This window comes from Salmo trutta, chromosome 28, assembly GCF_901001165.1.
Source record: "Salmo trutta chromosome 28, fSalTru1.1, whole genome shotgun sequence".
NCBI classification, from domain to species: Eukaryota; Metazoa; Chordata; class Actinopteri; order Salmoniformes; family Salmonidae; genus Salmo; species Salmo trutta.
In genome coordinates, this window is record NC_042984.1 from 22,079,310 (window position 1) to 22,089,207 (window position 9,898).

Here is a 9,898-nt window from a genome sequence, read left to right on the forward strand (position 1 = left end):
GAGAGAGTGAAATTAAAAGAGAGAAATAGAAAAAGAAATAGAAAGTGAGAGATGGTGTTGTCTTTAATGATAGTTCTCAATAAAAGTCAATCCCTGCAGATTGTAAACTGTATATCTCATCCTTCCCCGGGGACACTGAATAAAGTCAGATTGCAGCAGATGTAGCCAGATTTGTGTTACCTAACAGTTAATCTATTATTAATGAATCGGTAACATGCCAGAAGGTCAATCTGGGACACAACACAGGATCTTTTTCAGAAATATGACCGGCAAGGAAAATAAATGACACACACTATACTACAATAATGTATTATAATCTTGGCAAGTATCACAATTTATTGTGAATATGTTCCTTGCACAATGAGTCAGAACAGAGGTAGTGAAAAAGAAGGGAGGAGGGGAGGTGAGAGAGAGATGGAAAGCTCCATGGAGTGTGCACCATGTTCATTACATGCATTGTAACTCCGTATTATGCTATCTGCATTCATCCCACCTCTATAATAGACATCAGACACTCACCTCAAAGCTAATTCCCTTCCCGGGTCTGCTGCCCTATTCATAGACTCCCTCTATCCTCTATAAGCTCACTCACACAAGGATGAGGGATATTGGGAAAAATAATGTATTCACTAATTAACAGTTCATGAAAAATGCAATTTTCATTAACAAACAGTCTGCCCTGCTTCCTCGGGCTATAGATAGAGGATGATACGATGTGTGATGAGTCTGGTGACTCTCAGTGTGGGGGGACCCAGTATGAGCCTAAACAACAACTATTTGCCACATCAAACATGATTACAACACTGTGTCACACCGACAATTAGACCAGGAATTTCTAACTATAAACGGCATATTGAGTTGATAACGGCTAACAAAATTCATCACAGAAGTGTCTTTCTAGTTAGCGCTGTCCTTGGTGCAAGTGTTGGTGGTATAAGCAACCATAGTACAGTATAAAGATAGGCAAAAACTACTTCTCCAATTGAAATCACTGATCTCGCTTGTAGGCGATGTCATGGCAATGTTGGCTAGCTAAGCTCATGCACAGAAACACATCATCGGGTCTAACGGTCATCTCGCGCCGAACTGCGCAATGTGCAGGTCATCACATTAAATGCACTCCTTCGATATACACTGAGTGGACAAAATATTAGGAACATCTGCTCTTTCCATGACATAAACTGATCAGGTGAATCCAGATGAAAGCTATGATCCCTTATTGATGTCACTTATTAAATCCACTTCAATCAGTGTAGATGAAGGAGAGGAAAAAGAAGGATTAAGAAGGATTTTTAATCCTTGAAACAATTGAGACATGGATTGTGTGTGTGCCATTCAGACAGTGAATGGGCAAGACAAAATATTTAAGTGCCTTTGAACAGGGTATGGTAGTAGGTGCCAGGCATACCGGTTTGAGTATATCAAGAACTGCAACGCTGCTGGGTTTTTCACACTAAACAGTTTTCTGTGTGTATCAAGAATGTTCTACCACCCAAAGGACATCCAGCCAACTTGACACAACAATGGGAAGCATTGGAGTCAACATGGGCCAGCATCCCTGTGGAATGCTTTCGACACCTTGTAGAGTCCATGCCCCGACGAATTGAGGCTGTTCTGAGGATAAAAAGGGGTGCAACTCAATATTAGGAAGGTGTTCATAATGTTTTGTAAACTCCGCGTAAAGTTGTTTTTGACAAAAAAATTCAAGTGTGTCAGTTTGTCACTTTCACGAGGTTGGAGTAATAAAATGTTCAACTACTTAACACATTGGCTCAAATCAAACGTTGAGCCTTTAGATTTTGCGAAAATTAACAACTAAGGAAGAATGTTTCACATCTCTCAATGACTTTAATTCCAGTTTGTCACAAATTATTAATTGATATGTTGGATTCACAACTCCATATCAACCAAAAATCTAAGTTAAAGAACAGGACTGAATCAAATCAAACTTTAAATGCACTTTAAATACATTTTAATTTGATTTAGTACTATTCTTTCACTTAGATTTTTGGTTGAGATGGAGACGTGAATCCAACATATCAATTATTAATTTGTAGACAACTGGAAGCCAGACTAATTCAGTGGAACCATCCAATAAGAAGATACAGCGCCTTCAAATGTTGATATATTGTTGTGTTGACAACCAAACAATATCACTAATTATCATTACATTTGTAATCAACCAGCTTGAAACCTTAGGCCTATTGTATTGTCTTGAATTGAAACAATAGCTGTTGATGATTTTGAAAAATGCTATAGGACTAAATAGCATCATTGATGGTGTATAAGTGATAAAGTATGGTCACATTTCATTTGCTCTGTTAAACTTACCCTTTGGAAAGACTTTGATAGTAACAGTGAATCTATCTAGTTTTTAAGTGGAGATCTCTCAACAATCATTCTCATCGTAGCATATTGGTAATAGTCAGTGACAGCAGTGCTGGCCTTGGTTAAACCCTGGATAGGAGATCAAAGGGTAGCAGTAGATAGATCAATTCTCCAGTATGAGGTGCTGCCCAGCCTATTGTTTCTTTTTGTCTGATAGTGGATATAACGTTGAAGATCTGATGTTGTTTTAAAGGTACAAATTCAACATATTTTAAGGTTTGTCTATGTTGACATTTGGTTACCATGATGACAATCTCGTAGTTGAAATTTCACACTCAAAACAACTGTTTACTGTACATTGCTGACTTTTTTCAAATCCAATGTATTTTCCACGTAGATTCCACAATGAAATCCGTTGACAAATTAAGTTGAAACAACATTGATTCAACCATTTTGTGCCCAGTGGGAAACCAGTGAAGCAACTAGCAAGACAAGCTAGTAGCAGAAGTTCCATGCATGTCCCACTTTGCTTGGGCAAATTTTTCATGTCGCACCACAGTTTACAACAAGCTCTTTGAGCCTGGCTTGTCTATTCAAGAGGCTAACACTGCGGTTTACCATAAGCACTTGAATATAATGTGCCCTAAATGTGCCATGTAAATGAGATGCAGTGAACCACTGCAGCATACTCACCCAGCTGCAAGGCTCAATCCTCATATTATACTGTAGGGGTTGCGCTACAGACCTACTCAAACAGCACTAGATCAAGCAATACATTTGCTTTGATGATAATGCAATACATCATTTCCAATGCTACACAATATTAATATGAGGATCACCTAATGCTCTCATAAATCAGAACGGCGAGGCTTGCAAAATGGCTGACATGACACCATACAGCTCCCAGCGAGGTGGGACCAAGTCACTAATATTCGAGTCACAAGCAAGTCGCAAGTCACAAGGTCCGAGTCCCAAGTAGAACATTCTAATAGCAAGTGAGTCGAGTCACAAGTCAAGTAAAAAAAAAAATCTATATATGCAATGACATGTTCAACTACAAATTGTTATCTATTTATTGAGGCTACCAGACAGCCCTTTTCATTATTTTGTCTACGACACATTTTGATGATGTAATTGTAAAATAGGGACCACGTAGCAGTCATAAGGGCATGACATCATTTTTTCCCTCATCAATCTACACACAATACTCCATAAAGACATAGCAAAAACAGGTTTTTAGACATTTTTGCAAATGTATTAAAATATAAAAACAGAAATATCTTGTTTACATAAGTATTCAGACCCTTTGCTATGACACTCGAAATTGAGCTCAAGTGCATCCTGCTTCCATTGATCATCCTTGAGTTGTTACTTAGACACAGGCAGTAGTGTTGACACATAACATTGGCTGTGTGTGATAGCTTGTGTGAGTGAGTGTGCATCACCTGGTAGACAGCTAATGATACAGGATCATTACGCAAATTGTACGCAGCATCATCTTGATATGTGTGCAAGAAAAGTTCAACATTCACCTTCTGCTACCATTTCTGTCAAGCATAGCTACAACTTGATGCATACGTTCGATAAATATCAATGAATGCACCGCACAGAACGCAATGCAACTGCACAGACAACACTGCAAAGGCTGCAAGGCAAACGTAGCCTGTACTTATGGTGTTCCAAAACGCAATGATGCTGTAGGTGTGATCGAGGCGTTACGGCCCATTTTCACCAGATGCGCCGTCAGCAGGAAAAGTTCCACCCCCATTCATTTTCAACGAGTGCACGCAGGGATCGTTGGAAGTTGAGCGGCGAGAACCTTACTAGCGGAGCCGTGGAAAAAGTTCAGCACTACTGAACCATGAGCATTAACCGTTCAGGTGAGGACTGAGGACCAGATGTATTATTATTTTTTCTTTATTCTTTTCCTCTAACCCTCTAACACCCCTCCCCTAATTGAAGTAAACTAATGGACAATAACACTTAGGCTTCTACTTCTAGCTTATACACACTACATACATTCTACGGACACAGTATATTTTTCTTTTGTTCTTTTTAGTCCCATCCTTCAGCTACCCTTAACCCCTCCCATATATCTCTGAAGGTTATCCAGTTTCTATTTGCCATATATTTTTCAATTGTGCTGTGATGTTTCACAAAAGTTCTGAACCTATATACATTTTACGGACACAGTATATTTTACATTATATAAATATAAGTATATTTTACGTTATATAAATCTATCCGGGAAGAAATGGCACCGACAGATAGGGTAGCCGTGCTTCTAGTTCTTAGGCAACTTTGCAGTATTTAGTTTTTTTATGTGTTATTACTTACATTATTAGCCCAGATTTTTTGGAGTGTTATTACAAGAAGAACTTTTGGATATCAGAGCGGCAGTAACTCACCAGCATTACCAGCTATACGACCAGGAATACAACTTTCCCGAATCAGATTCTTTGTTCGTACCCCCAGGGCAATTGAACTGATTCCAGAGGCTGATCCAAAACACCGCCGGTGGAGAAGAGGTATTCGGAGTGGACTTCTAGTCCGACTCAGGAGGCGTGCACACCACCCACCGCTTCCGAGTATATTACTCGCTAATGTTCAGTCTCTGGATAATAAAGTTGATGAGCTCAGGGCGAGGATTTCCTTCCAGAGAGACATCAGTGATTGTAACATACTCTGTTTCACGGAAACGTGGCTCTCTCGTGATATACTGTCTGAGTCTGTACAGCCAGTTGGGTTCTCAGTTCATCGTGCAGACAGGAATAAATATCTCGCCGGGAAGAAGGGGTGTATGTTTCATGATTAACTACTCATGGTGTGATTGTGATAACATACAGTGACTCAAGCCCTTTTGTTCACCCAACCTATAATACCTCACAATCAAATGCCAACCATATTACCTCCCAAGACAATTAATTTTGGTTAAAGTCACAGCCGTATATATTCCCCCTCAAGCCGATACCATGACGGTCTTCAAAGAACTTCACTAGACTTTATGCAAGTGGAAGCCACATATCCTGAGGCCACATTTATTGTAGCTGGGGACTTTAATAAAGCAAATTTGAGGAAAACGCTTCCGAAGTTCTATCAACACATTGACTGTCGTACTCACACTGCTGAAACACTCGACCACTGCTACTCCAACTTCCGGGATGCCAACATGCCCTCCCTTTGGCAAATCTGATCATGACTCGATTTTCCTCCTCCCTTCCTATAGTCAGAAACTCAAACAGGAAGTACCCGTGCTAAGGACTATTCAACGCTGGTCTGACCAATCGGAATCCACGCTTCAAGATTGGTTTGATCACATGGACTGGGATATGTTCTGGTAGCCTCCGAGAATAACATTGACGAATACACCGATACGGGGACTGAGTTTATCAGCAAGTGTACAGGAGACATTGTACCCACTGTGACTATTAAAACCTACCCTAACCAGAAACCGTGGAAAGATGGCAGCAAACGCACAAAACTGAAAGCGCCATGGCAGTGTAGTTATTCCGTCCGTAAGGCAAACAAACAGGCAAAACTTCAGTACAGAGACAAAGTGGAGTCGCAATTAATAGCTCAGACACGAGCACATGAAGTGCTTTGAGAGGCTTGTCAAGGATCATATCACCTCTACCTTACCTGACACCCTAGACCCACTTCAATTTGCTTACTGCCCCAATAGACCCACAGACAATGAAATCGCCATTGCACTGCACACTGCCCTATCCCATTTGGACAAGAGGAATACATATGTAAGAATGCTGTTCATTGACTATAGCTCAGCATTCAACACCATGGTACCCTCCAAGCTCATCATTAAGCTTGAGGCCCTGGGTCTGAACCCCACCCTATGTAACTGGGTCCTGGACTTGCTGATGGGCCGCCCCCAGGTGGTGAAGGTAGGAAACAACACCTCCACTTCGCTTATCCTCAACACTGGGGCCTCACAAGGATGCGTGCTCAGCCCCTCCTGGACTCTGGGTTTACCCATGACTGCGTGGCTACGCGTGCCTCCAACTCAATCATCAAGTTTGCAGATGACACAACAGTAGTAGGCCTGATTACCAACAATGACGAGAGAGTCTACAGGGAGGAGGTGAGGGCCCTAGGTGTGTGGTGCCAGGAAAATAACCTCTCACTCAACCTCAACAAAACAAATGGTCCACCCACAAAGACATTGGGATGAAGAAGGTGCAACAGCACCTATTCAACCTCAGGAGGCTGAAGAAATTTGGCTTGGCACCTAAAACCCTCACAAACTTTTAAAGATGAACAATTGAGAGCCTCCTGCCTGGTACAGCAACTGCACCGACTGCAACCGCAGGGGTCTCCAGAGGGTGGTGCGATCTGCCCAACGCATCACAGGGGGAAAACTTCCTGGACACCTACAGCATCCGATGTCACAGGAAGGCCAAAAATATAATCAAGGACGACAACCACTGGAGCCACTGCCTGTTCACCCAGCTATCATCTAGAAGGCGAGGTCAGTACAGGTGCATCAAAGCTGGAACCGAGAGATTGAAAAACAGCTTCTATCTCAAGGCCATCAGACTGTTAAATAGCCATCACTAGCATATTAGAGGCTGCTACCTTATATACATAGACTTGAAATCACTGGCCACTTTAATAATGGAAAACTAGCCACTTTAATAATGTTTACATATTTTGCATTACTCATCTCATTTGTATATACTGTATTCTATTTTATTCTACTGTCTTAATCTATGCCGATCTGACATTGCTCGTCCAAATATTTATATATTCTTAATTCCATTCCTTTACTTTAGATTTGTCGGTATTATGTGTATTGTTGTCAAATTGTTAGATATTACTTGTTAGATATTACTGCACTGTTGGAGCTAGAAACACAAGCATTTCACTACACCTGCAATAACATCTGCTAAACGAGGTGGCAGCGTAGCCTAGTGGTTAGAGCATTGGACTAGTAACCAAAACGTTGCAAGATCAAATCCCCAAGCTGACAAGGTACAAATTTGTTGTCCTGCCCCTGAACAAGGCAGTTAACCCATTGTTCCTAGGCTGTCATTGAAAATAAGAATTTGTTCTTAACTGACTTGCCTAGTTAAATATAAAAAATAAACATGTATGTGACTGGATAGTTATCTACCTTTTTTCTTCTTTTTTGTCCCACCTTTCAGCTCCCCTCAAACCCTCCCATCTATCTCTGAACACCATCCTGTTTTGATTTCTATTTGCCATATATTTTTCAACGGTGCTGTGATGTTTCACAAAAGTTTTGAACTTTTCTTTTCTCATAGTTTCGACAGATTGTAAATTAAATATACATTTTTTTGCTAAGAGTATTATTATATTATTGGTTGACTATGACTTTTCAGATCACCCAGCAGTGCTATTTGCAGAGTTAACTCCTGGTAAATGTTGCAATTCTTCATGAACCTGTGACCAAAAACAAGCTACATATGGACAGTACCAAAACAAATGATCTAATGATTCTGTCTCTTCGCAGCAAAATCTTCAGAGCTGGGATGGTTATATCCCCCATATATATATATATATATATATATATATATATATATATATATATACACAGTGGGGGGAAAAAGTATTTGAACCCCTGCTGATTTTGTACGTTTGCCCACTTACAAAGAAATTATCAGTCTATAATTTTAATAGTAGGTTTATTTGAACAGTGAGAGACAGAATAACAACAAAAAAATCCAGAAAAACGCATGTCAAAAATGTTAAAAAATTATTTGCATTTTAATGAGGGAAATAAGTATTTGACCCCTCTGCAAAACATGACTTAGTACTTGGTGGCAAAACCCTTGTTGGCAATCACAGAGGTCAGATGTTTCTTGTAGTTGGCCACCAGGTTTGCACACATCTCAGGAAAGATTTTGTCCCACTCCTCTTTGCAGATCTTCTCCAAGTCATTAAGGTTTCGAGGCTGACATTTGGCAACTTGAACCTTCAGCTCCCTCCACACATTTTCTATGGGATTAAAGTCTGGAGACTGGCTAGGCCACTCCAGGACCTTAATTTGCTTCTTCTTGAGCCACTCCTTTGTTGCCTTGGCCGTGTGTTTTGGGTCATTGTCATGCTGGAATACCCATCCACGACCCATTTTCAATGCCCTGGCTGAGAGAAGGAGGTTCTCACCCAAGATTTGACGGTACATGGCCCCGTCCATCGTCCCTTTGATGCGGTGAAGTTGTCCTGTCCCCTTAGCAGAAAAACACCCCCAAAGATACTGTATCCACCTCCATGTTTGACGGTGGAGATGGTGTTCTTGGGGTCATAGGCAGCATTCCTCCTCCTCCAAACACGGCGAGTTGAGTTGATGTCAAAGAGCTCCATTTTGGTCTCATCTGAGCACAACACTTTCACCAGTTGTCCTCTGAGTCATTCAGATGTTCATTGGCAAACTTCAGACGGGCATGTATATGTGCTTTCTTGAGCAGGGGGACCTTGCGGGCGCTGCAGGATTTCAGTCCTTCACGGCGTAGTGTGTTACCAATTGTTTTCTTGGTGACTATGGTCCCAGCTGCATTGAGATCATTGACAAGATCCTCCTTCTGGGCTGATTCCTCACCGTTCTCATGATCATTGCAACTCCACGAGGTGAGATCTTGCATGGAGCCCCAGGCCGAGGGATATTGACAGTTCTTTTGTGTTTCTTCCATTTGCGAATAATCGCACCAAATGTTGTCACCTTCTCACCAAGCTGCTTGGCGATGGTCTTGTAGCCCATTCCAGCCTTATGTAGGTCTACAATGTTGTCCCTGACATCCTTGGAGAGCTCTTTGGTCTTGGCCATGGTGGAGAGTTTGGAATCTGATTGATTGATTGCTACTGTGGACAGGTGTCTTTTTTACAGGTAACAAGCTGCAGTTAGGAGCACTCCCTTTAAGAGTGTGCTCCTAATCTCAGCTCGTTACCTGTATAAAAGACACCTGGGAGCCAGAAATATTTCTGATTGAGAGGGGGTCAAATACTTATTTCCCTCATTAAAATGTAAATCAATTTATATAATTTCTGACATGCGTTTTTCTGGATATTTTTGTTGTTATTCTGTCTCTCACTGTTCAAATAAACCCACCATTAAAATTATAGACTGATCCTTTCTTTGTCATTGGGCAAACGTACAAAATCAGCAGGGGATCAAATACTTTTTTCCCCCACTGTGTGTATATATACATATATATATACTGCTCAAAAAAATAAAGGGAACACTAAAATAACACATCCTAGACAACAAAATCACACAAAAATAATCAATGGAAATCCAATTTATCAACCCATGGAGGTCTGGATTTGGAGTCACACTCAAAATTTAAGTGGAAAACCACACTACAGGCTGATCCAACTTTGATGTAATGTCCTTAAAACAAGTAAAAATGAGGCTCAGTAGTGTGTGTGGCCTCTACGTGCCTGTATGACCTCCTTACAATGCCTGGGCATGCTCCTGATGAGGTGGCGGATGGTCTCCTGAGGGATCTCCTCCCAGACCTGGACTAAAGCATCCGCCAACTCCTGGACAGTCTGTGGTGCAACGTGGCGTTGTTTGATGGAGTGAGACATGATGTCC